This window comes from Harpia harpyja, chromosome 2 (assembly GCF_026419915.1).
Source record: "Harpia harpyja isolate bHarHar1 chromosome 2, bHarHar1 primary haplotype, whole genome shotgun sequence".
NCBI classification, from domain to species: Eukaryota; Metazoa; Chordata; class Aves; order Accipitriformes; family Accipitridae; genus Harpia; species Harpia harpyja.
This window is the reverse complement of record NC_068941.1, coordinates 32,090,571-32,116,944: the sequence shown is the minus strand read 5'-3', so window position 1 is coordinate 32,116,944 and position 26,374 is coordinate 32,090,571. Positions and strand designations below refer to the sequence as shown.

Genomic DNA, 26,374 nt, shown 5'->3' with positions numbered 1-26,374 from the left:
GTCTCAGACTGATCTCACCAGAAACTCTCAACTCTCAGTGACTGTGGTGGCACAGACCATTCCCGAAAGCAAAACTCACAGTAATTGCAATGAAACAGATTTACTCCGTTCAGTTGCCATAACAAGTTTAACGATTCAATTTTTCTCACCGAACCTCCTTCTCATTAAAATACTACATCTCTGACCCATTTGTCTGCCAGACCCAGAGAGAAAAGCACCATCTTCCATCTCTAGATTAAGCACAGGCACTTTCTCCTAGCAATAACTTATTTTTAACTCTTCAACTTAAAACAACACTGCTGTTCATGAGGTCTGATTCACAGAGTGCTACATCATGGATACGTATACTGCAGCCTCCAAAGATCATTCCTTCAAACTGTGTGGCTAATGGCCCCAGAAGCTTGCATTATTAAGACAATAAATATTCATGTTTCGAAGTAATACTCAATCCGCTGCTAGACCACCAGGGGAAGAACATTTCTAAAACGTGCAGTAGTCCAGCTCTCATGATTTGCTAGAGCCAAAGAAAACTCAGATCCTAACAACCAAAACCCAAACCTCACTGAGGTCCCTCTGAACTGACAAGGCTGCAGGAATCAACATGGGTTCTGACTCAGGCTTTCCTTGTCCCAACAAAAATGTCACGGAAAACAACTTCCCGTTCTGCAAGCAGTAGGCAGTTGTGTGGGGAGCTGTGCTTAGGGGGAGCATGTAGCTGCACCTGGAGGAAAGAGAGTCTAACACCTTAAAATAAACATGGGAACTGTACGGCCCCGTTGCATGCAGAGCCAGTCAGCGCGAGTGGTGCCTCTTCTAATGCAGACAGAAAACCTCCTAAGACTTTTCCCGTATGAAATCTCACTCACACTGTGACCCTATGTGACCTCCTGGCCCACGTAGTAGATTCCAATGAGCATTTTAGGTCTACAGCAGAAGCTCTTATTCAACAGCTTGCAATTTAACACTCTTGCTTACAGAGCTACCTACATTTTGTGTCCTACTGGGAGGAGGTAGTATCTGTTTAAACCTGGCCTTGGTTTCAGGAGAACACATAGAGAAGGTAATCTGAAAGACTGCAAGTGGATCAGGTGAATTCCTGGGTAGATACTATCTGAATTAAATTGGCCTTAATTTAGTACATTTAACGTGCGTAATGAAAGTATAAACTCAAAGGCTTAAGGCGCTTGAAGTAGTCCACCTTACAAGTTTATTCAACTTCGTTCACCTTCAATTCCTCATCTAGGTAAAGCCTGAAATGAGTTATATTTCCAAATGACTTAAAGGGTAGCACACTATGCCCAAAATATGCACAGTTGTATGTTGTTTATACCACAGAACAGCATAAAACAATTACCAGGGCACGGCATATACACTGTAGTTCCCAAGGCAGCACAGCTATCGGTCTTCCCGTTCTATCACAACTTTAAGGCAAATTATCAACCTTAGGTCCATACTGGTGTCACTGCTGAATCCTGCCATCTCAAAGGAAGCATATGGTGTTTCCTGCCCCAAGCACAGTGTGCATACATAGGTGCTCAAGTTTTCCCTCCCTACCTTGTATCGTGACCATGGGATTACACAGCAGTGCTTGCTTCTCAACATTTAGAGAGACCATGAGGCTCCTACGCTGCTTGATTTTGAAGGCGGCTTCCTGCTCCATAGAAATGGTATCTTACAGAAGACATGATTAAAGAAAGTTCAAAAGTTTGGGCAACAGTCAGTTTGACCCCAAATTTTATGGACTTTGCCTCAATGTGTATGATTGCTATTGTCTAGTGAACTACCAGCAGCAACATTACAACGGAGAGCATCAAAACAATGTTAGGTAATCTTTAAAGTCAACAATGTAGTACAAAATCAATGTGACAGGAAGCCTCTAGATCTTGATTTTATCTCATTTTTGAATGCATCACCAAAGACTGCTTGAAGAATAAAGGTTTGTTAACATGCACTTTGTTCTATGTCCAGCCTTTTCAGCAGACTGTTCTTGCCCTTTTATCTCTGCCTTTTCCCCACCCCTTTTCTGATGGTTTTGCTTTTTAGTTTTGTCTCTAATTGGCTATTTATCATCTGTTCCAGAGTGAGATTCTTCTGGCTTTTTGATCAACATGTTTATCGCGATGGATGAACAGTGGGTTGCCAAAAACAGTTTTCCCTCTGGATCTATTAACTCTAGAAGTATGGAGATTTTTATTAATCTAAGAATACTATCCAGATGGAAACAGCTAGCAGATCCTAGGGCTCACAAAGCACCAAGCATTAAACCACAGGTAGATACTCAGATATTGCGGTTGGGCGTAGAATAATACTGCTGGCAACTGGCAGTAAGTTACTGTTCTAACACCTAGGTCTGAACATCCCCAAATCATGACGCACTTTCAAGGTGGAGCTTTTATTGGGAACCATCTCTGCAAGCATGTATTCACAGCAAGAAAAATGAGATGACAGCTTTACCTTCTGTAGTATAGCTACTAAGGAAAGTAAACTTCCTTTGCTTTTAAACATTCACAAAATCTAGAAGCAGCAAGGGGGAAACCCTGCCTTATTGAAGCCAGCGCAAAAACTCCCTTTGCTACAGCATCTGGGGAGAGAATGCATCCAGGTTATGAACATTTGTGCCACATCTGCAATCCTCACCTATGGAAATGACTCATAGGTATTCCTTGCAGAATACACTTTGCATTGCAGAATACAAAGCATTTAAGACACCAGTTTTCAAAATGCAGTTTCTCTGGCCCTCATCGTTAAAAGGACAGCCCTGAAAACACAAGTTCGTGTCAGCTGGAGACACAGCCAGATGCTGTATGTCTGAGAAGGATGAACCGCAGTCTCCACCTCAGCAGACTGCTGACTGCAATCGAACATTGTTACCGAATGTCAGCATTATTGTTTGTCTCCCTGATGGTCATTTATGGGAAAACACCTGGCTCATATGCCTCTTTCAATCCCCAGTTCTTTCTCTATGCATCAGAAACCACCATTGTCATCTGATATTCAAAACACCTTCCCTCTTTTCCTCCTCTACATGAGCCCCTCTACAATGTGATGGCTGTGACTGCTCCATTGTGAGGGGAACTGAGAGAGACCAAGTCCTTTGAACTCCAAAGCACTTATAGAGAATTGAAATCAGACATCAAAAATCAGTCAGCCCAGCTTTAATATCAGAACAAACAACACCGTGGCACCTGCACCAGCTCTCACTCTCCAGTCTCAAGCACCACAGAGAATTCAGAGACACGGCCACAGAAATTCATGAGTTTTAAGGACTGGGGGGGGTGGGGGGGGGGGTGGGAGGTGATACTTCTTCTGTTCTTACATTCGGTCTGCATGAGAGAGACTTAGAAACAGGATGAGTCAATAATGCAACTTGGGGCTCTTCCCTTCATAACAACAGGAAGAATTACAATATGAGAGCACAGCTCCTCATCCCGACTCATTCTAGGAACAGTTATGCTTGTATGAGGAGCCAGCAGTGCTCAAGCAGTGGGACTACCTGCAAAAGAGCAGCTGTCCTGGGAAAGGGTTTGGTCAGAGCCCCCTGAGGGCACAGGCAACCTCTGTGAAATGGTTAGATTCGTATTGCTGTTCAGCTGACTCTTCAGTAAGAATAAAAGGAAAAATTATAATACTAGGCTATTAAGGCAAATTATCACACTTTACTCAAAAGAGGCCAAAGATGCAGAAAAGGAAAGGACCCCTAACAGCATCATTAAAAAAAAATCATTGAACTCTTATACAATTAAGTTAGAGCTGCCTACCCAACTTCAGCCTGTGGTAAATAACATAGCAATCAAGGTTTCAACACTATTTACCCTTTTTCCCCTTTTCTTTTAAAATGCTCCTAGTTAATTTTGCACAAACAAGAAAACAGGAACAACACAGCAAGGCAAGAATAACTTGTGAGTAAAACCAGATGAACACTAACATATTTACATAGTGTAATGACTTCACTATTAATTCAAACAAACCCAGGCCCCAATTCTCAGAAGAGAGAGCTGAGCACATGCAGTCCAGGAGGCAAGAACAGGGTGGCTTCAGACTACATTTATGTCTGCAGCCCCTGAGTTAGTAGGGACTGCTCTTAGTTTCAGTCTGCAATAGCCACTAAGGGACCATCTTTCATTCCAGACGTTGTACTCTGACTACACCCTCTTCTCGATCTTATGGGCCCCTTTCCACTTTCAAGCAAGACTTTTTTCAGTGCTAGGGACCATAACACAGAAGAGACAGAACAACAGGATCTAAAAAATTAACTAATTCATAGAAAAAATACCTAATGTCATAGAAATGAGAGAAAAAAAGAGAGGGGGAGGGGGTGGGGTGGGATCCAGACTCAGGTCCACTCCCCACAGGGGACAGTCATTTCTTGATAAAGGTACCAAAAAAAAACCCCCACCAACCCAAACCCACCAAACCCCATCTTCTGAACTTGTGTTTTCAAGCACTCTCTTCTTGTCTGAGAATAATATTCTTTATGTGGAGTTACGGAATCTCTTCTTTGTTCCTAGATGTCTTGGATGTTGATCAACAAGAAGTCATTAAAAAGTTTAATCCTCTATGCTTGGCACTACATCAGACTGAAAGCAGTTTCTTTGCAACAGCCTTTGGAATAAATAACCATTAAAGATTTTTTTTTTTCCTTATACTGGTCACCCACACTTTATAGTGGGTGGCCCTTTCGTTTACCCGTTACTATATTTCCATTTCTAAAGCTAAGCCAGATGCAGCAACCTGATACTACTTTTTAGTTCACGCAACTTTATTGTAGTGAAAACTTCCATGTATATCTGATACTTGTTAGGAAAGCCAAAGAAACAGGAACCATGGTAACATTGCACCACCTTCTTGACAACTTTTATTCTGCATGAGTTGGATTCTCCAGGGTACCGCATGCTTCATTAGCAAGCTTTTTTCGCATTTAGATGCCCCAGAGTGCAAACACAGAGTCAACCCATATCTAAACTCCTCTTGTTGGTATTATTTGCATTATAACCATGCCCAGAAGCAGCGTCTAGGTGCTATGCTTTCTTATAATTCTACATGATCAGTTCTTTAACTGCTAGATAGTCCACATAGGCAAGACCAAACAAGGGCAGAAAAGATTTTAAGGGTTTTGGTTGGGTGGGTTTTTTTGCCCCCCCTCCCTCTTCTTCTTTCTTTTAAACAGATGGACCCAAGGTAGTGTAGGTCAAATGGCTTGGCTATGCCAAGGCCACATAAGAAGACCACAGTACACAAGTAATTTTCTTCAACCCTCATGCATTTAACTGTATGATTCTTTCCTTTTTTCTGAACTTGTACCCTTCCTTTCAGATGTGCTAAATATAAGTCACTATGTCTTTAACAATTCTCTCCTCTATACAGGGACACAAACACAAATCAAACTGGCCACATTTACCAGCCAAGTATGAAAAAACATAGTCCTATTTCTAGCGATACCCAAAGAAGCATATTTTACATAAATAGATTGCCTAAAGCATATTTTACAGATGAACTTAGACTATTTAACAACTGCCAAACATTTTTTAGAGCATGGGTATGTGCAGAGCTCTCCTTAAACTCCACGCTGAAACCAACCATTGATGATGGCTATGTATGGCAAAGGAAGATTTCCTTCCTTACCTTTTTGCTAGTGTTTGCTGGAAGATGTAAAAGAGATGTGATTTATTGTTTTCCCTGTATTTCACATGCCACTCCAGGGGGAGGGAAAAAAAAAAAAAAAAGATAAAAGGAAGTTTTATTAAGACAGATAAAAATGTTTATAACTAAATCTTGGGTAGTTCAACTAGCAACAGTGGAATTATTCAAATGCTTGATGTTATTTATATGTTTATGCTCGTGAGAACATAAGCATATTTATAATAGTTTACACAAAGCATGATTCACCTCTTAGGCAACAGAGGCAGAAAAGCAGACTAGACTGACATGAATAAAAAGTACTTCATCACAGAAAAGTAATGAAGTAACACTAGATGGCTTTCCTCAGTTGTGAGAAGGGTATTTCCCCAGTCAATCAATTCCCTTTAACTTTCCTGCTCTTCTAATTCTCCAGGAGACAGGACTGCACAGAATACTTTGCACTCAAAACAAGTGAGACAGCACATTTCCCTGGCAGGGTGCCCTTTGCACCATGTCTTTAGCACTGTGTTCCGACGGAGCACTCAGGCTTAAGGATTTCCCTCCACCTGCACTTGAACCAACAGTTACATCAGTGGTGGTTACACAGCTACTCTGCTGAAAAACCTGCAAAAACCACTAGGCAGCTCTTTGCGTATCTAAGCGTCAAAATTCAGCTGAGTGTTTGCATGTTTTGCAAAAACATGCAGAAAAAAAGCAGAAAAATGTGCCCTTTCCCACAGACCATTCAGTCCCCAAACAGGCACAATTCCCACTGGCTTCAGAAGTTTCTCCCAAGTAGAAAAATCAGCCCATAAAGAAACAAAATATCCCTGTTAAAATGTTAGAGTGTCTTCTAAATTTGGTGCATTTTCCTTGAAACCAATTCAAAGGATCATATGGGATAGGAGCAAACAGCACTTTGCCTAGTAAGAGGATCTCTCAAAACTGAGGCACTGAGACACAGCCTTGCAGCTACTCGCTGCCTCATTAATTCAGGAATTTAGCTTCCTAGAAGTCATGCAAAATGGTCACCAGAACACAGTGGAGAGGGGCTAAACATCAGGTTTTGCCATCATTTCCTAAGCCAGTCTCTTGCCAGCCTTTTTACATGCATAGGAAGGGAAGAGAGGAGAGAGCACAAGACCTTTGTAGTGTTTTGCTGCTACGACTTGGCATTTTGACCCTTGTCCAGACGAGTATGAATAGAAATGCCCCTCCCTGGAAACGCTGAAATGCCATTTTCATTGCTGTTCATTTTCCCTTGTATCTGTGGCACAGAAGCTATCCGCTTCTACTGCAGCCTGCTTTACAGGTGCTAATGCTCCACGTGCTGAATGTGAATGCAAAGGCTAAAGGAAGGAGGAATGAGTCCCTCCACCCCCAGTGCCTGCAGGGGAAGGAAGAGCTGCTACAGAGTCCCAGTTCCCACTGTGGGAAGCTGCTCCTCTGAACACTCCTGTAAAGCCCACTCCAAAGCCTGGACTATCTGAGGCCATGCTAGAGTGATGCTGTTACAAATTCTTTTTTTTTGGACATATATAGGCATCGTGCATAGCAAACACTGGTTTTATTCCTGAAAACCCATTCTTGGCCCCTTTGGTACACTGTTCTCGTTTTAATCAACAGAACCTCATTTAAAGGTGACACTTCAGGACTTGGCCCAAAGGCAAGACAGTGCTCTACCTTAAAGGGTTAACAGTTAGGATATATACTCTAGAGAGGTAAGCTTTGTCACTAAAGGAAAAACATACATTTTTATCAGTATAATTAAAATGATCAGTCAACAACATTGGTTTGAGGGTGTCAGGCTATCTTGAGATGCAACAATAGGACATATGAATTACTTAATAATTAGTTTAAGTTTTAGATAGCACATAGTGTACTTACAAAGGTTTCATCTAATTTAAGTACCTTTATCCAGGTTTATTCAACAGAAGAGATTTTTTTCCCCTCAATTAAACCAATGCAATCATGCTGAAGCCTACAGGTTGAATGTGTAAAAGAGCATTGGGATCACTGATATCAGTGTAAATACTGAGAGAAGTCTCTCAGTAAGCCGTATCATACAAGTACTGCTCATCAGTTAGGACTCTATATACTTCGGAATATTATTTGAACATGCAAATACAACTACATTGTTATTTTGACATTTTTCTAGAACATTCTGAGAGAACATAACCACTCTGCTCCAAAACATCCCTCTCCAAATCTTTTCTCGTTTTTCCTCATCTTGTATTAACAAGATTTACCATGCTTGATCATGAGATCTGGAAAAATAAAGGAAGAAGCACATGCTAATGCAGTTAGCTCATTTTTCCTTTAAACAGAGGACAAAGTCTGTCTACACACACACCTTTGCAATCATTCACCTCACTATTTCTCTCCTGTATTTTTAAGGCCTCATTATAAAACTGTGTGAAGGGAAATCAAAGGCACCGACAAATATCAGCATTAGCAGCAGTGCAACAATCTATCACACCAAGAAAACCCAGCTGTTTGTAGAGTGACGGCCAGTAGGGACTGCATGCTAGGAGCAAAATACAAATGCCTGGATCCTCCCCAGCACCTCTTCCAGCTATTTATACAAACCTTTGCCGACCTTCTTTCCTCATTTCTTTTCAGTGTCAGCTTCTTTTTACTCATGGCTAAGCCACAGTTGTTTACCATATATCAAAAAATTCAAGTTAATTATCTTAAAGTCTTCAAGTCAAAGTACATCTGGTTTGGAAATGACAGTCTGTCTTAGGCCTGTCTTTCATGTAAATACACACACACACACATCTGAATGGAAAAACGCTTGCGTGTTACAGATTTGCTGAGGAACGTGCAGTAGTACCCTTATCATTCCTATCGGGTGTAACTCAAGAAAGACTTTCGGAAAGTTCAAAAGAAAAGCAGCAAACTGTTGTTTTAATGAGACTCCATTAGGCAGAACTCTGTTCATGACTCTCCCGGATCATTGTTTTCATTAGCAAGCTACATGAATAACAGCAAAGCTATTTGTACAGTGCTCGTTGCTTGTTGCTCGGGTGCAGGCTCCCACTCTGCCAGAGTACTGTCTTTTAGATGTTCAATCCAGCACTGCTGTTATCTGCTCTGTGAGAAAAAAAACTGATGCAGATGAATGGAAATTTTGTGGCTGGCCAACAAAGGGGCTTTCCCAGCCAAAATCAGAACAAAGTTTTTAATTAATTTAGGAAATCAAAAGGCTAAAATGCATGATCTTGCAATCGCTCCCTAATGCGAGTAGTCCTCGCTGAGATATATAATCCCAGGGTTTCACTGGGCTTCACAATGGATTTACTCATTAAAGGCTTAGCACATGAGTAAAGATTTGAAGAGCAAGTCATCAATAGATGACAGCACAAAAATATTATGAAAAATATTATGTGTTAGTTGGAAGCATTCACTTTAAGTTATTTTAGAGCAACTTGGACAAACTCTTGAAGAGGCATACAAATGGTCTGGTTTGTTCACAGAAAAGCTAAGACTGTGTGTGTCAATTTTTCTGAAACACCACGTCCACTCATCTATGCGCAGACTAATGTCATGGTCTGACAGTGTCCTCAAAAATCTGTTTTGTACATATGAAATAAAACTCTTTCAAGCTTAACTACTCTGCTTTTGTAGACTAACCAAGTCTATAAATATTTAAATCATTAGACACATTTGCAAATCTAAAAATACTTTAAAAACCATTACTGCATTCAGAAAAAGCAGCTGTAGAGCACTCCATAAATCTACTTTTTCTGCTTGCTCTGAGCAAAACCTGTTCCAATTTCATAGTTAACTCCAGTTCAATACTACAGAACAAACACATCTGAGAGAATAAACCAGATTACTTTTTGATCCTAAGCCTTTCTCCATTTGTAATTATGGCTAAGACAGCGCTTACATTTAGGCTGCTCCATACAGCCACCAAACCTACTCTAGAAAATGACCTAAGTACCTACAAAACCTCCAGTATACGCATGACCCCATTGATTATGATGGGATTACTGATTGAAGGTCTTGCCCTAAATGAGGGAGTACAGGAGCTTTGTACTTTGAATATCAGGCTGCTTGTGGCAAAATAGAAAAGACCTGCAGGTTTGCACTCAAGCCCCAGCTGAGAAGGGTGGTGGATCTCTACCATCTACTGTCAGCTCTATCTTCAGTGCATGGTGTTGCTCCTCTGCAGGTCCCTGCTGGATGCCTTCCCATGGATCACACAGGAAGCCTGGACTACACACCTTTTAGTTCTTCAGATTCTGCCTAAGTTTTGTCCCCAAAAAAGGGGCCTAAAATGACTGGTAAACTTTTACCATTGTTTGGGAGGAGTTAAGCCTATCCTTATCCCCCCACAGGGTGCCTGCCACCAAGGGAGCTCTGGAGCTACCTCAGAGCAGGGTGCTAGGACACAAGGCTGGAGGCACGAGGCTTGCACTGGCAGGTGGCACCTCCCAAGCAAGCACACAGCAAACAAACACTGCTAGTAACACCTCATCTCCCCCAAAGTGCAAAACTGTGGGTAAAGTACCGTGACCCTTCATTTGCTGCCTTTCAATTAACTGCTGAATCTAATTTTCAAAATTCAGGAACTAACACACTTCAGAAAGCAAAAAACCCCACCACTTTTTACCAAAGAGTTTGCAAGAAGCAATACTACTGAAAGGCTACCAACAGTCTGATGTGGACTCTCAGAGGAGAATCACCAAGCAGCACAAGCTGGAAAAAATGTTCTTTAAAAAAAGATAATCTGCTTTTTTATAACAGCCTTAGGAATAATATATTGGCAAAAGGAAAAAAAAGCAACAAAAAGTGCTAAGCAGCAGATACAGGTACCATTTAGAGACTGGTCTGCATCAATAACCAGGACTGGTGACTACCACGAGCCAGGCTGTCACAGGCTCTATATGAATGCTATCATGTTCAGGATTTCAAGGGAGGGAGACACACATATGCTTTCATGCTTGAAAAATGTACTGCCTGCACCACATGCACATAAAACCTATACAGAAATGCACTGATGATTTCATTTTTAAAATCCCTTCACTTATCTAGATATATGTCACACGAATATGTAGCAGAGAGATAACATGGGACCATGCTGGAGCATGGCAAATGATAACAGAATATAACAAACAACAATATAATTTGCAAGTACTGTTATAACAATGTTATATATGCTTATACTTTTTTTCTACTGGGAGGCAGCAGAGGAACCTCAGTTAGAGACAAGACCTGCATTGTTCTAAGCAAAGTAGAAATAAGAATTCCAGTGTAAATGCCAGAAGGGTTCAAATCTAGCTCTGTAGTGGATTTACAAAGAGCTGAATGAGGTCCAAAGTCTTTTAGGATATGTCAACAAATCAAATTGAAAACACAGCTATTCCAACAAGGGATCTGCATGTACTTACATACTGCATATTGGTATACCTGCCATGTAAGAATTGGGTTTGGTTAACGTAGTTAGGAAACTCTTCATTTAAGTTTTATTTGCTTCTCCCTTTTGAAAACGGCTTACTATTTTCTTTTTTTCTTTTATGGGCCACCAAATTACATGTGACTAAATGTACCTATTTAGTGAAAATGGGTTCCATTAGTATGTAATCTTATACTTGCATTGTTTTCTTCTGAAGGAAAATAATGGAGAACAGGTGGTGATGCTTAGCATCAGGCTCCTGTTTCTAGAATTACAGTCTACTGGGAGCCACCAGCAATCTCTGAAAGCTGTCATAAGTGCTCAGGAACTAGTATGATCCAGAGCACACTCAATACATTAAAGCGTCTTTTTGAAAATTTAAGTAGGTGTGACAGGAGAAAACTGGCTGAATGGCGCAGGGATTCTAACGTGTCCCTGCAAAGGGTTGTGATTTCCTTCTGCATCCCACAATAAATAACTCAAGCTGGCCTCCATTTCCACAGCAGAAATTAGACATTTAAAAAATTCAAATAGGTACCATATGTACTATAAACCTTTCTGGTTTAGCATTCAAATACAGCCACATTCACGTTGTTGGAAAATACGTGATTTAAATTCTCCTAGAAGAACTTTAAAAAGCTGCTCCTTTACACTTATTTATTCTTTTCTCAGTGTCACAAAAACAGCAGTGCTGATAAATATCTCCTTGATGTAGTTTGAAAACCTACTGATATCACACCGCACAAATAGTTTTACCCAGTGAGTCACAACACTGCATGTCAAATGGACATTTCTTTGTTTTATCAATCCCATCCTTACCTTACCAAGTAGGAAGCTGTTTAGAAGTAATTCTATATAACTGACAACTGTGTTTCTCAATGTGTTCTCATGATGAATGTGAGACATAAACAACACCAGCTAGCAGATCTATACAAGCAAACGAGCATTATAGCCATGTCTTAAAATTTGGCTCTGAAGCTGAGGAGTGGGACAAAGACAACACATATTTGCATGACAATTTCAACTGCACTACAATTCTACAAAACCAGACATGGAAGACCGGCTGATATCCCTAACTACTGTTCTGTGTCAGGTATACCAAGATACACACTTACATGAGGAAATAGTTAATGCAGGTTTGTTTTGTGGCATTGTAGTTCGGGAATAATAGGAATTAAAAGAAGATAAAGTTACTTGCAGGGCCAGATTTTCTGTTGGTGGAAATTGGCAATCTCCTACTGATTTCCACAGGAATATGTCAAGTTGCACCAAGTAGTTAGATTGTACTTCACATTCCAGATTTCTTGCATAGCTATACAAGATCAATGTTACATTTATTATTACTGTGGTTATTTCTTTTGGGAGACCTTAGTCAAAGTCAAAGTGGTCCCTGCAACTTGAAATCAGTTGACACTAGGCTAACTTCAACAGGCTTTGCAGCAGAGTATATATATTTTAGCCATCTTCAGTCTCACCTGTTTTAGCTTTCCTCCAAAACAGGAGGCAGTGTGATGAGCTGCAATTCTATAGAAATCATATTTTGATTCAGCAGTGCTCAGGAAAGTCTTTTACTGCTTCTGGCTTTCCTCAAAGTCTTAATGCAAAGAGAATGCCCTGTTCTCCAACGAGTCCCATATAAGTGTCTCTTCACTTGAAGCCCTGTGGCTATGACAGAAGAAAATTAAAAGGTGCCCATTGCTTTGAAGACACTACAGAAGGAACTCCACCTTACAGATGCAAGACAAGCCCAGCCCACAAAACTAGGAGAGACAGCAAAAGACAAAAGTATTAGCGTAAAGAGGATGGCAAATACTATTTTTGATTCCTGGCACTGGGCTAACAATGAAGTTTTTCTCTTTAAACTTTGTTTTCCAAATGAAAAACACAACTGTTGTCACACCTATTTTTTTAACCTAAGAAACACCAGATTTGCGCTACAAAAACTCTTAGTCTTAAATAGTCTTTCCACCTGAAATCAGGTTGCTGAAGTAAGGGATTATGTTAAATTGTCCAGTCAGATCCATCTAAAATCAGCCAGTTTCTGAATTTCCTTAATACAGTAAATATTTCCCCCCATTTATTACTCCTGTTAACCTGGATACAGCTAAATAACTGAAATGTCTTCTAGTGTGTGCATCACCAGCAAAATTCTTGAGCACAAGACAATCACAAAATTATTATTACTGGTCATGAGTGAACCAGAAAAAGTGCACAGCCTGATCCCAGGAAAGGTTTAATCTCCAACACATAAAATCGTCCTCATCCTGTTTGTGAACTGACTAAATTTAAACATTGGAAAACAATACACATGAATGCACATTATGCCATTTTTTAAGAAACCTGTTTCACAATAATTTTACTTTAATTCCAAATTTCAAACTTACCTTCAAAAGCTACTTAGAAAAGGAAATTTGCTATGCTTTGAGCAGTGAATAAGACTGAATAATGAAATGTAGAATCATGACCTAATTTCTAGGTTTTTTTCCTAACAAGAACTGAAGGGTTTGTGTCTTTATCAACACTTCTCGAGAGAATGTTCTTTTATGACATTTTTCCTTTTCCTTATACTAGAGATTGCAAAAGCAGTTCTAATAACACCAGAGTATTGGTAAAAAACAGAAAGTAAATTATAACCTTCCTGCTTAATTCACATACTATAAATAGTCTTAGCGTATATATGTGTATGTGCGCAGATACGTAAATCAGATATAATGTAAAAAATAATATCCAGGTCCAAATTAGGATACGCTATTACAGTGGAAAAGCCAGGGAAATTCTTCTTACTATACCATCCCTAAAATTATGTTCTTGGCTAAAATTCTGAAGGGATTTTAAAGATAGAAATGCTTTAGTTACCTTATGAAAGATCTTTTTCCATAGCCTAACTGATCACCTGTTAAGTCAATTGCAGCACAAATTTGCCTTAGTCTAGAGCATAAAGATATTGGATTTAGCCCTTACAAATATCACAAACTTACAAGAATTGTATTGCTGAAATTTCCTTTCAATTCAGAGGACTTGCCCAGGTGGAATAAAATCAGTGCAGTTCAGGGAAAATGACGTTTTCCAAGTTATAATAGCTTACAGTGATTTTTCTTTTCAGAAAAGGAACCTTGGATTTCAAATTCACATGGCTGCTTGAAGAAGCAGCAGAGTTATAACACTGCATTTTAATAGGATAACTGGCCATTAAGTCCCCACACTACTTTCCTTTCCTCCATCCTCGATAATATACTACTACTACTACTAAAGTTAGCTCCATGGTGGAAGCGAATTCCTTTCCTTGTGAAAGGAGAATATAAAGGCAAAATGATGAATTTAACCAAGAAACAACAGTGTTAGAACAAAAGATAAACAGGGAACTGAATGCTTGATTTTCCCAAAAATCTCATTTTGTGCTCTATTTTTGTTGCCTTCCGGAAATAATAATTTTACCATCTTTCTTCAAAGAACAGAAATCTTCAATTTCAAAATGATGTGTCGCCAGATTAATCTGTCCTGAATTGTATCATTCTGAACTAGCTGGTAGATGGTACATATACATGACCTGTATATAATTCATGAGGCACAGTTTTCATGGTACCGTGATTTCAACAGTTCACGGATAAACAAACCGTTTAATTTTTGCCCAGATTGCACTTCTCCATAAGCAGAACATTAGTACCTTGTGGCAACACACTTTGCAGACAAACAGCATTGCCCTGCATTTGACACAGTTGTTCACCCTTCTCAGTTTGTAAAATCTGGATCCAATTTTCAAATGAAAGATCACTTTGCTGAACATTTATTTTTCCTGTGGAATTACTTTACCGATGCTTGGTGAATAGGCTCTTTTCAACCTTGGGGGTTATTTACTTAGGTTTTATTCTCTTCAAAATGTTGGTGGAAAATGTTTGTCTGCTGGAGGGGCACCACATGCTTCTGATCTGAAGATTGACTGACTTCTACTGCCTAAAAAGCAAGTCAGCAAGTACAAATACAGACAGGAGGTTAAATGATTGTTAAGTATCTAAATGAACTGGGAATTACAGCCCCATTTTCAAAAGTCTGTCAGATGAATTGAGTTCCAGTCTAATTCAGAGCCCTGGGAATGTAGATTTCTATACACTCAAGAGTTTACTAAACTGAACAATATAATATCGCAAAGAGATGGATGAGCAAGCATGAAAGCCGAGAAGGATGGAAAATGAATGCAGCAGTAACCTGCCATTTCAAGAGCAAATGCAGGTTCCTGAAGCAAATACTTTCCCTATCTGCAATAAATTGTGATATTCTTCTGCTTAGAATCTGTACAAATTGTGAATACAGCACATTTTTTTCATTGAACGATTAAAAAGAAAAAAGCAGCTTTTTATTCCAAGAATTTTTATGGGAAAATGGAGCAGTCCCAGTGAAGTCTTGCAGTTTCCATTACATTTTTTTCTGTTTCCTCTTAAGCACTAAAAGCACTCACTAAGTTCTGATGTTTCCAGTTATTCTAGAACCAGAATATTTTGTCAAAAAATGGAGTTCCAAAAGTAGACAATATGTTAGGTATATGCATCTTTTAAGAACAAATATTTCCAAGGCAAGTTTAGAAAAACTACTGTTTAAAGGAATATTGATTTAAACAGTATAATTTTCAACCTGTGTACTTCCTATTAAACTTTATGACATTTAACGCCATTCTTTATTATTTTCATCTGTATCTTTCTTCTCTGAAAATACTCTACTGCCCATTGTATAAATGTTTGGATTGGTCATCTATATGTTATAATTTTCCAAATGTTTTGAGTTCCTTAAAATATCATATATTTGTTTCAGAGAAGAGCATTTTTACATAATGGGGAAATTCAGATGGCATACAATGGCAAGTTTTTGGAATCAATGCCATAAAAGTTTAGCATAACTGATGACTGAGCCATCCAAACATTACACTCAAAATGATAGGCTTCCACTCATGGGTGAATCAAGTGGTCCCTTTATGCTTTTGAATGAGATGGTCATCTATTGAATACAGCTCTTAGACCAAGTTTCACTGTATTCAGTTTAATTTACACTTACGTAACAGTGGACCATCTTGGGAAGGTAATTTCACTCTTTCTCCAATACTTTGTGCACTTAGAACTGTTTGACTCAGTTCTTCTATTTCAGCTTAACTTCTGCTTATGCACCCTTTAATACTATTAATGCAATGCTTTGAAGGCAATACAACACTGAAGTTAAAAATATTTCTTTTTGCCTATGTAGGAACTCTTGCTGAATCACAGGAAGAGACTTAGGCCTGGATAGATGTCTTTGGGAAAAGGAGAGGTGGGATTCTGCTCCAAATCCAGGGAATTTTAGTGCCTACTTCTTATTTCGAATTCTGTGTCATAAAAACAATTCTAAATTATCTTTTTTTAAGCAAAGAAATGTCATTGCAGAACCAAAAACAATCTCCAAAACCAAAATCTACATTGGTCTTACCAATGCATTTCTATCAGCAACAGCAATGCTGGGGCATCAAGATGCAAGTAGCAAAGCAATGTTTTTATTACCACATCATGCAGACGTGTATGGGCTTGGGTGGCTGACAGTGCACAGGCTAGAAAGGACTTGGGAACTTCTCCATTCACGAGCCCATCAATATAGAGGGATACATTATCTTTTATTAGATGTCTAATACCAACTCTATTTTTTTCTTGAACATGTTTGTGCAGTGTTAGTCCATGCACTCTAATTTTATAATTATTTAACAGCAGTTCTTAGCTTTTAAATATACCATCTTGCAAAGGCATAATACCACTGTCTTGAGAGGAGGACTCAAGGGAAGAATTTGGAGTTTTTGATTAATCTTTGAAAATGCTGAAATGAGAACTGACACGGACAATGGAGTGGAGCTGTGACCCAGGCTTTCTCTAGGCATCTAGATAAGTGGGCTGACTTTCAAAAGTGACTAAGCACCCAGTGCCTTCCAGCTACAACCTATAAGTATTGCTGGAAGCTCAATTTGAAAAATCAGTCTATGTACCTAAAACTGTAAAAGGGACCTGGCAGCCCCACATTAGTCCGAAAAAACCAAACCCAACCAACCAAGCATTTGTGGCCATTGTAAATACTATATCACATGCCCATTAAATACAGTGGGCTCAGATAAGCAATATGCTGTATGCACAAAACCAGCAGAATGAACAAATACATGCCATTAGTTGGGATTTTTTTTTTTCCCAGCAAAACCGTGTCAAAATCAGAGATTTTAACAAGCAGTCAAGTTCAGGGTAGCAAATTCCTTTCCACTTCTGCTTTAAAGAAGGGAGCAGACTGGACTTGGTCACATCTATCAAAAAATCACATACTGCATTAGCCATAAATGTGACAAGACTCATCATGTCAATCGACTAGTCACAAGACATCACATCTTTCTCTCAAGTGCAGTGGAGAGACAGCAGCTCTGTCAAGCTCTTTACTGAACGTGGGTGGTTGGAATCCAGGTTTGAATGCCAAAGTATTTTAAACATGTGTTAGGAGTTTGCAGGTGGAAGAGGAGACCAAAGGAGGAGGTTTAAATTTTTTTTTTTTATACTATCGATATTCGTTAAGTTAGAGCTGGTAATCAGAGACTGCAGCTAGGGGGAGCAGCAGAGGGAACACTATTTTTTAGACTGCAAATTCCCACTTTTGCCTGATGTGGAGGGAGATCCAGTGCAAGCAGGGAAAGACACATCCCCCCCTCCCCACCAGCACTTATAACACCGTGACTTTTATTGAGGCTCCCTAAAATCTCTGGTCAAATACATTTGAAACATAAAGTAGGAGATTCTTGGGTTGTTTGACTGTAATCCTGAGTTGCTTTGTCCTCAGTTGTCCTATTTATTTGTAGATGGAGCCAACCAACCCTGTACTTCCCTGGTGTGAGAGTAGTTTCCATCAAAACTAGCAACTTTGGAAACATTAGACTTTTCAAAAAGCTGTAAGGTTGTTCTAACAGCAGAAGTGATAAATATAATTTGCACTAGTAAAGTGTTCTGTTAATGCATCACTGAAATACAGAGTATATTTAAAGGAGAAAAAAAATCTCACTTTTGTCTTCCAGAGTTGCATATTTTCATCAGCTTAGAATATGGTTCACCAAGAGGGAGGAGGAAATATTGACGTATTGCTCTGCCATGAGCTCTCGAGGAAGTGACACTTACTCTGCTGTCAGGTCCAAGTTTGCTGACCTTGCCTATGGCGAACTCTGCCTTGAAAGATAACTGTGCATACAGAAGGGCTGAGAGGTCTGAGCAGAAAAAAGAAGGTGGATTCTGAAGGTAAATTTAAGTCAATTCACTGAGTTATACAGAGTTTACCATAGAAGCTCACTACAAAATTACAGGATGTATTTATGAAGTTTTCTATAAAGTACGAAGATACTCAGCCCTATGTATAATGATAATTTGGGAGGGAAGAATTTACTCATGAGCAAAAAAAAAGCTTGAGGAAGTAACAAAGAAAAGCAAAAAGAAAAACCTTCAAAGCCAAAAAGCTTCACTCTGAGTGATGAATGACTTGAAAATCTGACCCTTTTTTGAGAGTATTTGTAGCTAAATGGTAGCAAAATTCTTTGAAAAGTCTCCCCTGGCTTGTGCATGCTACATACTTTGTAAATCTGTCCTAAGCCTCTTTGTCTATTTCTTCGTTTTTCCATTTCCTTTTCATTATAGTCATGTTTTCCATTCTCCGCAGCAACCTCTTTGGAATATTTAACATTTTGCCTAGAAGTCTCTCTGGATAACAAACCCACAGTGAAGCTTGTGGGAGTATTCACACTGATGTCCATGGGCATTAGAGAGGATATGAAAATCAGTGCCCACTGTCATAGACCCAAAGACCGAGTCCAGCAAAGTAGTTAAATCTTTGCCTGACTAATATTTATATATGCACATCCTAACTGAATTACAGAAGACAACACGAATGCCTCCATTGAACCACATATGCTTAACTTTCCTGATAAACTGAGGCAACAAGCTGGGTTATTTATGATACTGATAAAATATAAATTGATATTTATTTATTATGTTGACAAAAATAATAAATTCTTGAGAAACTACATAAGAACATAAGAGTTACCATAATGTATCAGAGCAAAGTGGTCAGGCCAGTGTCCTGCTAGTTGCAAATACTCCAAGGAGTAAGAACATAGGCAAGTACAGAAGGATTTCTCCCAGATGCACTCTCCCAGCTTCAGCCAACAGCAGCTTAGATGCATCTGAAGCTGGAAGTTTTACCACTGTGTTTAGTACCTACCAGTGCAATCACTTGTCTCTGCGTCTGCCTCATCTCCGTTTGAGCATTTCCATACGGCTCCCACAGCATCATGTGGCAATGAGCTATACAACATGAAAAAGTAGTTCCTGGCGCTCTGATAATTTCACACTGTCTGCTCTTGGCTCTTCTTCTAGGGCAGATACTGAGTGATTGCTCCCCATTCACCTTTTCCTCACTCTTCATTATTTGTATCTCTCTGTCCTGTTCTCCCATGGGCATCCCTTTTCCAAACTGATGTGTTGTGTCCTATTTAATTTCTCCTGTGTTAAAGCAGTTCTGCTGCTCTGATCACTCCTGCTGTCCTCCTCCCCCACCTAATCCTGACTGCTTCTATATCCTTTTAACAGTTACTCAGCACCATGAACTTAGAAGTAGTGTAAAAATACCCTCTGTTTTGTTCTCGGTTCCTGATTTTCTGCTTTTTTTTTTGTTTTAATATTTAATTTTTGTCTCTGCTGCTGTTTCACCATTAACCGATAGCTAAAGTGACTCTAATTTAGAAGTTACCACTGTATGTGCCTAACTGACATCACATTATGCCATGTACATTGCTTTATACTTACAGAAATGGAATTCTACCTGTGGGTTTTATTTCTCAGATGCTCAGGATACAGACATTTACTGCAACTCTTTGTGGTAGATTTAAGTTCTTACTGTTCTGAATACATTTCATTAAGAATTCTGTGCCTCACTAATCCCCTGTTTTCCAGACAATTTACCAATAAGTTGAACATCAGTCTCTAAAAGATTTGTGTGAAACTTTGCTTATAGCCTTCCTGTATTGTGAAAGCTGGCCATTTAGTCCTGCTTATTTTCTCCTCCCTACTGATCAGTTATTAGTTATTCTAATCAGTTATGAAGTGGGTTATCCCTTGGCAGTTCAGTTTATTTTAAGTTTTTGTACTTGAGCTATAGCTCCGTTCACACAAGTATTTGCAGAGCAGTGGTAAATTACTTGCCAGAAATGGTGTCATTTGATTTTGATCTGTCATTAGCCTGGTAAGAGAGTGTTGTTTTGAAACATTAAGCTTAATATTATCTTTATAAATATGATTAAGGCTGAGTATTAAGAAAGTGTTTTCAGAGGTAGGCTGGAAGGAAGAGGGAAGCCTCAGCCTCCCACATGTTACCAGGACAGCAGAGCATTTGAGGTTTTTTGTTCTGGAAAACATTCAGGTGAAACATACTGTGAAAATAAACTTTAGAAGAAGCAAATGTTCACAAAATGTCTTCTAGTAGCTACTGTTTAAATTAATTTCCTGCCAATAGGGTCATTTAGGACAGAAGGGGATCAAAAGTAAAAGCAGTGTGATATTTTACTAACAAGTGGTCAAAGCATACAAGCACAAAGACTTCCAGTGAAGTCAACAGCACCAGGCACAGCCGAACTCCCTGTCCTGCAGTAACACAGACACATGTTGTACCACTGACAGCGCACAAACCGTGTTCGTGGCTGGTCTTGTCTGCTCATACTATTTCAGCAGCATGGATCACCCTGGCTGAAATTCAACCCTGCGCCACATAAGCAGCCCTTCAAGCCCTCCAGCTGGTATCTCACAGAAACTACTCTGCCCTTCAGGCAAGGACTAAAACTCAAATTTAAAGTGTTACATCACAAAAGTCTTGCACTTAAAAAAAAAATTTAAAAAAAATCCCCAAGCCCCAACAACCCCCCAAAAACCCCAAATAAAAAAACCACACACACACACACACACAAACTCTACAACCTGAGACCTGAATACCAACCAACAGCCAGAAGGAGCACTGGAGGTCAAACCAGGGAAGAGAGGAAATCAAAACCAGAAACTGAGTGTCAGTCTCTGTTGTGCAATCTATTTTCACAGAATCAGCTAAATCTGAATTAGTGAATTCCACTTCAGCTTTTGCTCCTACCGCTGCTATATCCATGGTATCTGGGAAATGACTTAGACACATCTCTGGAGAACAGCATGGGTCCAGTGCTTCCAAAAGGCCAAAGTCAATACGTTCATGTGTCAGATACATGTGCCAGGGTAGCTGTCCCAGCTGCACAACACATGATGTGTCAACTGCTTTACATAGGGTGGGTCAGGAAGAGGCTCATTAAAGAGAAACACTACAGCTCTGCTGGCAACATCTCTGCATCCCTGTCCAGTTTTACACCAAAAAAAAAAAGTGACACTGCTTTAAGAAAAGGGTAACTCTGGATGGAGATCAAAACCCGCACAGAAGGGCCAGAGGAGCTGTGTCTGGTACATTAGATACAGATCCATCATCGATCTTTCATATCATTATCTCATCATTGAGGAGACAGCGTAAACTATTCTGATTTAAGTTTTTCTGTAATAACAACAAATACTCTGAATTTGTTCATCAGAATAATCTTACATAGGCGATGAAAGACAGGAGAGTTCCTTGTCCCCGAGCACGCTTTGCAGTGGGGGAGTCACCGCCAGACTATTTCCTCTGAGCTGAATTTTTCTCCTCCATGGAAAAGGCCATGATCCCGCTCCCTCAAGGCATGCAGAACCTAATTCTCGCTGAAAACATTCAGGGAGTTAGGTACATAAATATCCTTCAAATTCATCCTATCTATAAACAGGGCCTAACCTTTGAGATGGTTTTCTGTGCAGAAGCATATGGCACCTCTTGCATAAGATAGGCAATGAGACAGCACGTTTTGCAGACTAAGGAGCTGAAGCGTGGCATTTCTGGGCAGCCAGAACTTGTGTCTGTGGCCACATTTTTTTGGTGCATCTGCTGGGAAACAGTGCTGGAGGGGACCGAGTTACATCACTTCTTTGGGTACTGAATTGTCACCACCATTACAGACGTTCCCCTCAGTGGACCTGAAAGTTGTTCCTGAACAAGTGAAGATATTGCCATGTAGCTGTTATACAAGATAATGGGGTTTCTCTCATTTTCCCCATCCTTGACCCTTTCATTCTGACCCTTTAGCTGTAAAATACACTTCAGTCCCACCAAATTCAAGAGTGACAACTGCAGCCCAGACCTGGAACTCATACACTGCTATCATACCTGTTCGTACAATGTATGCACTGGCTTCTATTCATCTAAAACATTTAAAAAACAGAGTTAAGACAGTGTTATCCTACTCTTAATCTGTTTGTTTGTATTGGAGGGGGATTTTGTGGGTAACTCACTGAGACAAGAGCCTGAAAGTGGGCACCGTTCGACACTGGACGGTGTATCTCAGCTAGCAGGGCCTGTCTGTGGTACACGCCTGTTCAGAAAAATGAAAGATTTCCACAGTGCTAATCCCTGTTACACAGACAATCTGCAGCCCATTTGCTATTATTCCTTTTTGGCTTTATTTTTAACAGGGCCTTAAAACATATTTTTCCTTAAAATGACAACATTCTTTTCTGCCCTCTTTGTTCGTGGGGCTTTGTGCGCTCATAAACAGTTTAAGAGTTCCCTTCACACCTGTGGTGCACATGTGTGGCTGTAATAAAGACTCTCTTATCTACCCTTCACTGATAACTTAAGAGGACAGTGTTTAAGAAAAGGCACCATCCTTGCGACTGTAATGAACAAAACCAAACCCAAATCCCAAACCTACAGCAGTGACAGTAAGGCCAGCATGCCTGGGGAAGGAGGTAACTTGACCCAAAAAGCTCAGTAGAAATCTGCTTTCCCAGGGACTAAGGAGTGTCTCTAGTTTTGCTGTCCCATATTTAAACCCTCCATAACCTGAGTTCATTCAAGTGCACCAATAACAGACATTGCATTTCAAATGAACGTCTTCTGCCTAACAGGCACCTCTACGCATGAAGGTCTTTAAACATTTTACAAATGTTTTTTATTAAAGCCATCCAAAATCCCTGTCAAGCACAGGGCCAAATATGCGCTTCCCAGTTTGGCAAATCAGGAAAGCAAGCAGGGAAAAGCTAAACATGAAACTTTGACTTTCACACTCATTCTTCCAACTACCCAATAACCGTCCCCCTTCAGCATTCCAGCCAATTGTTTCTTCTACAATTCCAGTGAAATCTAAAGGTAATAAAAGCTCTTGCATTGTTAATAATAATAATAATAATCATGCATTTTAATTTATTATTTATCTCTGTCTACCACTGTTGTTTAGACAATACTTAAACCGAGATTTTCATATGCTTATAGACAAACACATAGGCTAAGAAAGCCTGAGTTCCTACCTCTGAAATCCTTAGAAAATTTTGCACTATCTGGCACATTTTATATATTTGTGCAATACCATAACTTAGAACCTCCTATTTCCCATGTAGTAAAAGATGCATCTTCTTTCCCATTCTAGTCCCTAGAGGGACTCTAGAGTCCTCTAGAGGAACGAAGGGACAGTCTTCTTTATCCTCCCTGCTGGCCCCGAAGTCAGAGCAGAAAGGCTGAGGGGAAGGCAAGCAGACCTGTGAACTCCTTTCCAGCTGGGAAACCCTGCTCAAAGACACAAGGACGCAGCCTGAACCATCCCAAGGTTTTGCTACTTCCTTCCTTGACCTCCCTGGACTCCGCGTTGCTTATTTGGAAAATTGTGCCAAAAATGCTTCCCAATTAGCATAATCTGAGCTATGCTAAAGCTATGCTGCTACTCAAAAACAACTTGCTCAGAAAATGCCCCCTGGAGACTTGTTTACACAGCAAGGAGCGGATCAGCACGCATTAGGCTGCAGTGCCATGACTCCTCTTTTTGGCTGCCTCGTGATGGTTATACTCTGCTTGTGCTGACATCGCTGGCCAGGTGCCAGCGCCCAGGTCTCTGTGGAAGGAAAACCCTAAGTCAGCCTAACCACAGGACAGTTTGGGATCAGCAAGACTTTCCCAGCCTCTTTCAGCTTAGGCACTGGTACAAAGTCTGAGAGAAATTTCCCTCCACAGAGAAAACCTTAATCTTCTGGTTAGACAACACCACACACTACAATTTGATACTTAATAAATTGTCGTGGAGCTATAATACAAGTATTCACTTGGTCACTTATCCTTTTAGCAATAAAAAACAACTGGGACTGAAATTCAGTTGCAATTTGTTGCAGCTGCTGTGGCAAGGACCCCCTCAGAAAGTAATTTCCAGAGGATTCTTCTTGTTAAAAAGCCATTTCCTTGGCGAGGAGTGGGATGTCTGGAAGATAGCAACAGGGACAAAACCAAGCACAGAAGTTTACAAGCATTCCTGAAGAGCATTTAAAAAAACCCGTGTTTATTCAAACAATTACAAAAACATTTTATGCAGCTAAGAAGTTTAGCCCCTCCACCAAACTATAAAGTAGACTTTTAAACCTAACCTTTGATAGGCAGATTTCCTCATTACCCCTAAGACAACACAGACAACATGTGAGGCAGCATCAACACTTGGCTCCACCCTGGAGAAGGTGTGGAGAGAGGATGGCAACCTCCTGGTTTCCTGGTCCTTCCACGGCTCCCAGGATTTCCATTCTTCAGTTCTGACCCACACCCACTCTCTCCCCACCAGAGGAGTTGGTTGAACAACTTGGTTATGAATAATATACATTGCAAATTTAGCTTTGTTGGGAGTAACAGGAACTGAGAGGGTCTGGAAGAACAACTTCCAGTCTCACTGGGCAATCCCATAGTGTTCAGCTCACACATTATGGCATGTGGTTGGTTATGTGGGTCAGATGGTATCCTTATTACTACGTGAGTGGGTGACAAACTGAAAGTTAAGAATGACGAGTCTGGTAAAACTTTCAGCCTATACTAAATACATGAAACAGTCTTCACATTTACTTGGTGGCTCCCATCATCCCAGGGAGTTAATGAGATAATCCCCCCGCAAAGAGAAGTCTAATGATGCCAAGCTGTTTATCTCTGTAAATGCTCATGAATTTATCACCAGATAACACCCCAGCCATGCCACCTTCTCTAGCCTGCCAAATGGTTACCCTTTTCCTTGATGGAAACACAGGATAGTAGCCAGCTTTTTCTTCCCTTCTGCTTCTTCCATTATTATTATCCCTTCACGTTACTCACCAGATGGTCTCTCTCTATGTGAAAGCGATATGTTAACTATTTAACCACAACTTGCAACTCTTTTCTTTGGTAAGGAATGCCATTCTCCTGTCTACCTCTAAAAGACAAAATGGCCATTTGACATCTCCTCTCTCCTTCCCTCCCGTGTGAAGAATGACAGGGGAGATCATGTATGAAAAAGAAAGTTAAGTACCCACCCAGTACTCCTCCTACCAAAGAGGAGAAGTAGGAGACACACAGCTCAGTCTCTGTCCCCTGAACAGCCTAATGCCCCATAAGATAGAGTGAAACACAAACTTTTCTTTTTTAAGACAGAAAACAGGATCCTGCGTGTCCCAGGAAATTCACAATGGACTGGATGGGAGGCAGGCTCTGCTCTCTCGTTTTCAAGCCAAAAGAGAAGAAACAAAGGAACATGGCAAGTTCTGCAGTCTGTACTAGCCCTGCCAGGTCAGGCCAACTGAAACTTCATTTGGCCATTTTTCATTCAGCTGCTGCTGAAGACACACTGCAAAGACAAACTGTCTGCCAAGCCCAAGGCTCCCTAACACCATCTCTTGCTTGCAGCTCTCTGTCTCATTGGACAGAGGTTTTTCTCCTTTTAAACCCATGCTCTGTGAAAACTCACCCTGAACAGAGACCATATAAGTTAAAGCACCTCTGTGTTATACTCCACATGAACACAGCCACAGTAAGAAAATCAGGGAAAACACTCGGGCACACCAGTAGATCTAGCTGTAAGAGCGGGTGGCAGGTGGAGTCTTCCTTAGAACTTGCAGCATTGGGAAGGCCAAAATCAGTTTTCTGTAGTGACTTCTGAAAACAACCTAAGCTATTTGAGATGGGACCCAAGCCCCAATTAAACATAGGACCTAGGTTTCTATGGCTCTTTTGAGTTGACATGAATACTTGACACCGGCCATCCAGAGTACCGTGGCTGTACTTCATGAAACACTAGAGTTTTTCTGTTTAAAAAAAAAAAACCAAAACTAAAAGGAGGGGAGAAAGTTATATGAAAGTAAAAAGGTTAAATACAAGATGGTAGCACATCTGTCAGTACCTTTTTTTTTTTTTTGACACAGCCTAAATCTTTCTGATACTTCTGAAAATGAATTGAAC

General features: G+C 40.1%; 1 protein-coding gene and 1 long non-coding RNA gene across 2 annotated transcripts in view; one reads left to right on the top strand and one right to left on the bottom strand.

Annotated features, from left to right (window-relative positions):
* DKK2 (dickkopf WNT signaling pathway inhibitor 2) overlaps positions 1-26,374 on the bottom strand; it is a 46,550-nt gene that overhangs the window by 12,099 nt on the left and 8,077 nt on the right. The window lies entirely within an intron of this gene.
* LOC128135864 (uncharacterized) lies at positions 5,330-24,676 on the top strand. Its single transcript, XR_008233228.1, has 3 exons — positions 5,330-5,593; positions 18,078-18,294; positions 23,568-24,676. It is a non-coding gene; the product is annotated as an uncharacterized LOC128135864 (long non-coding RNA).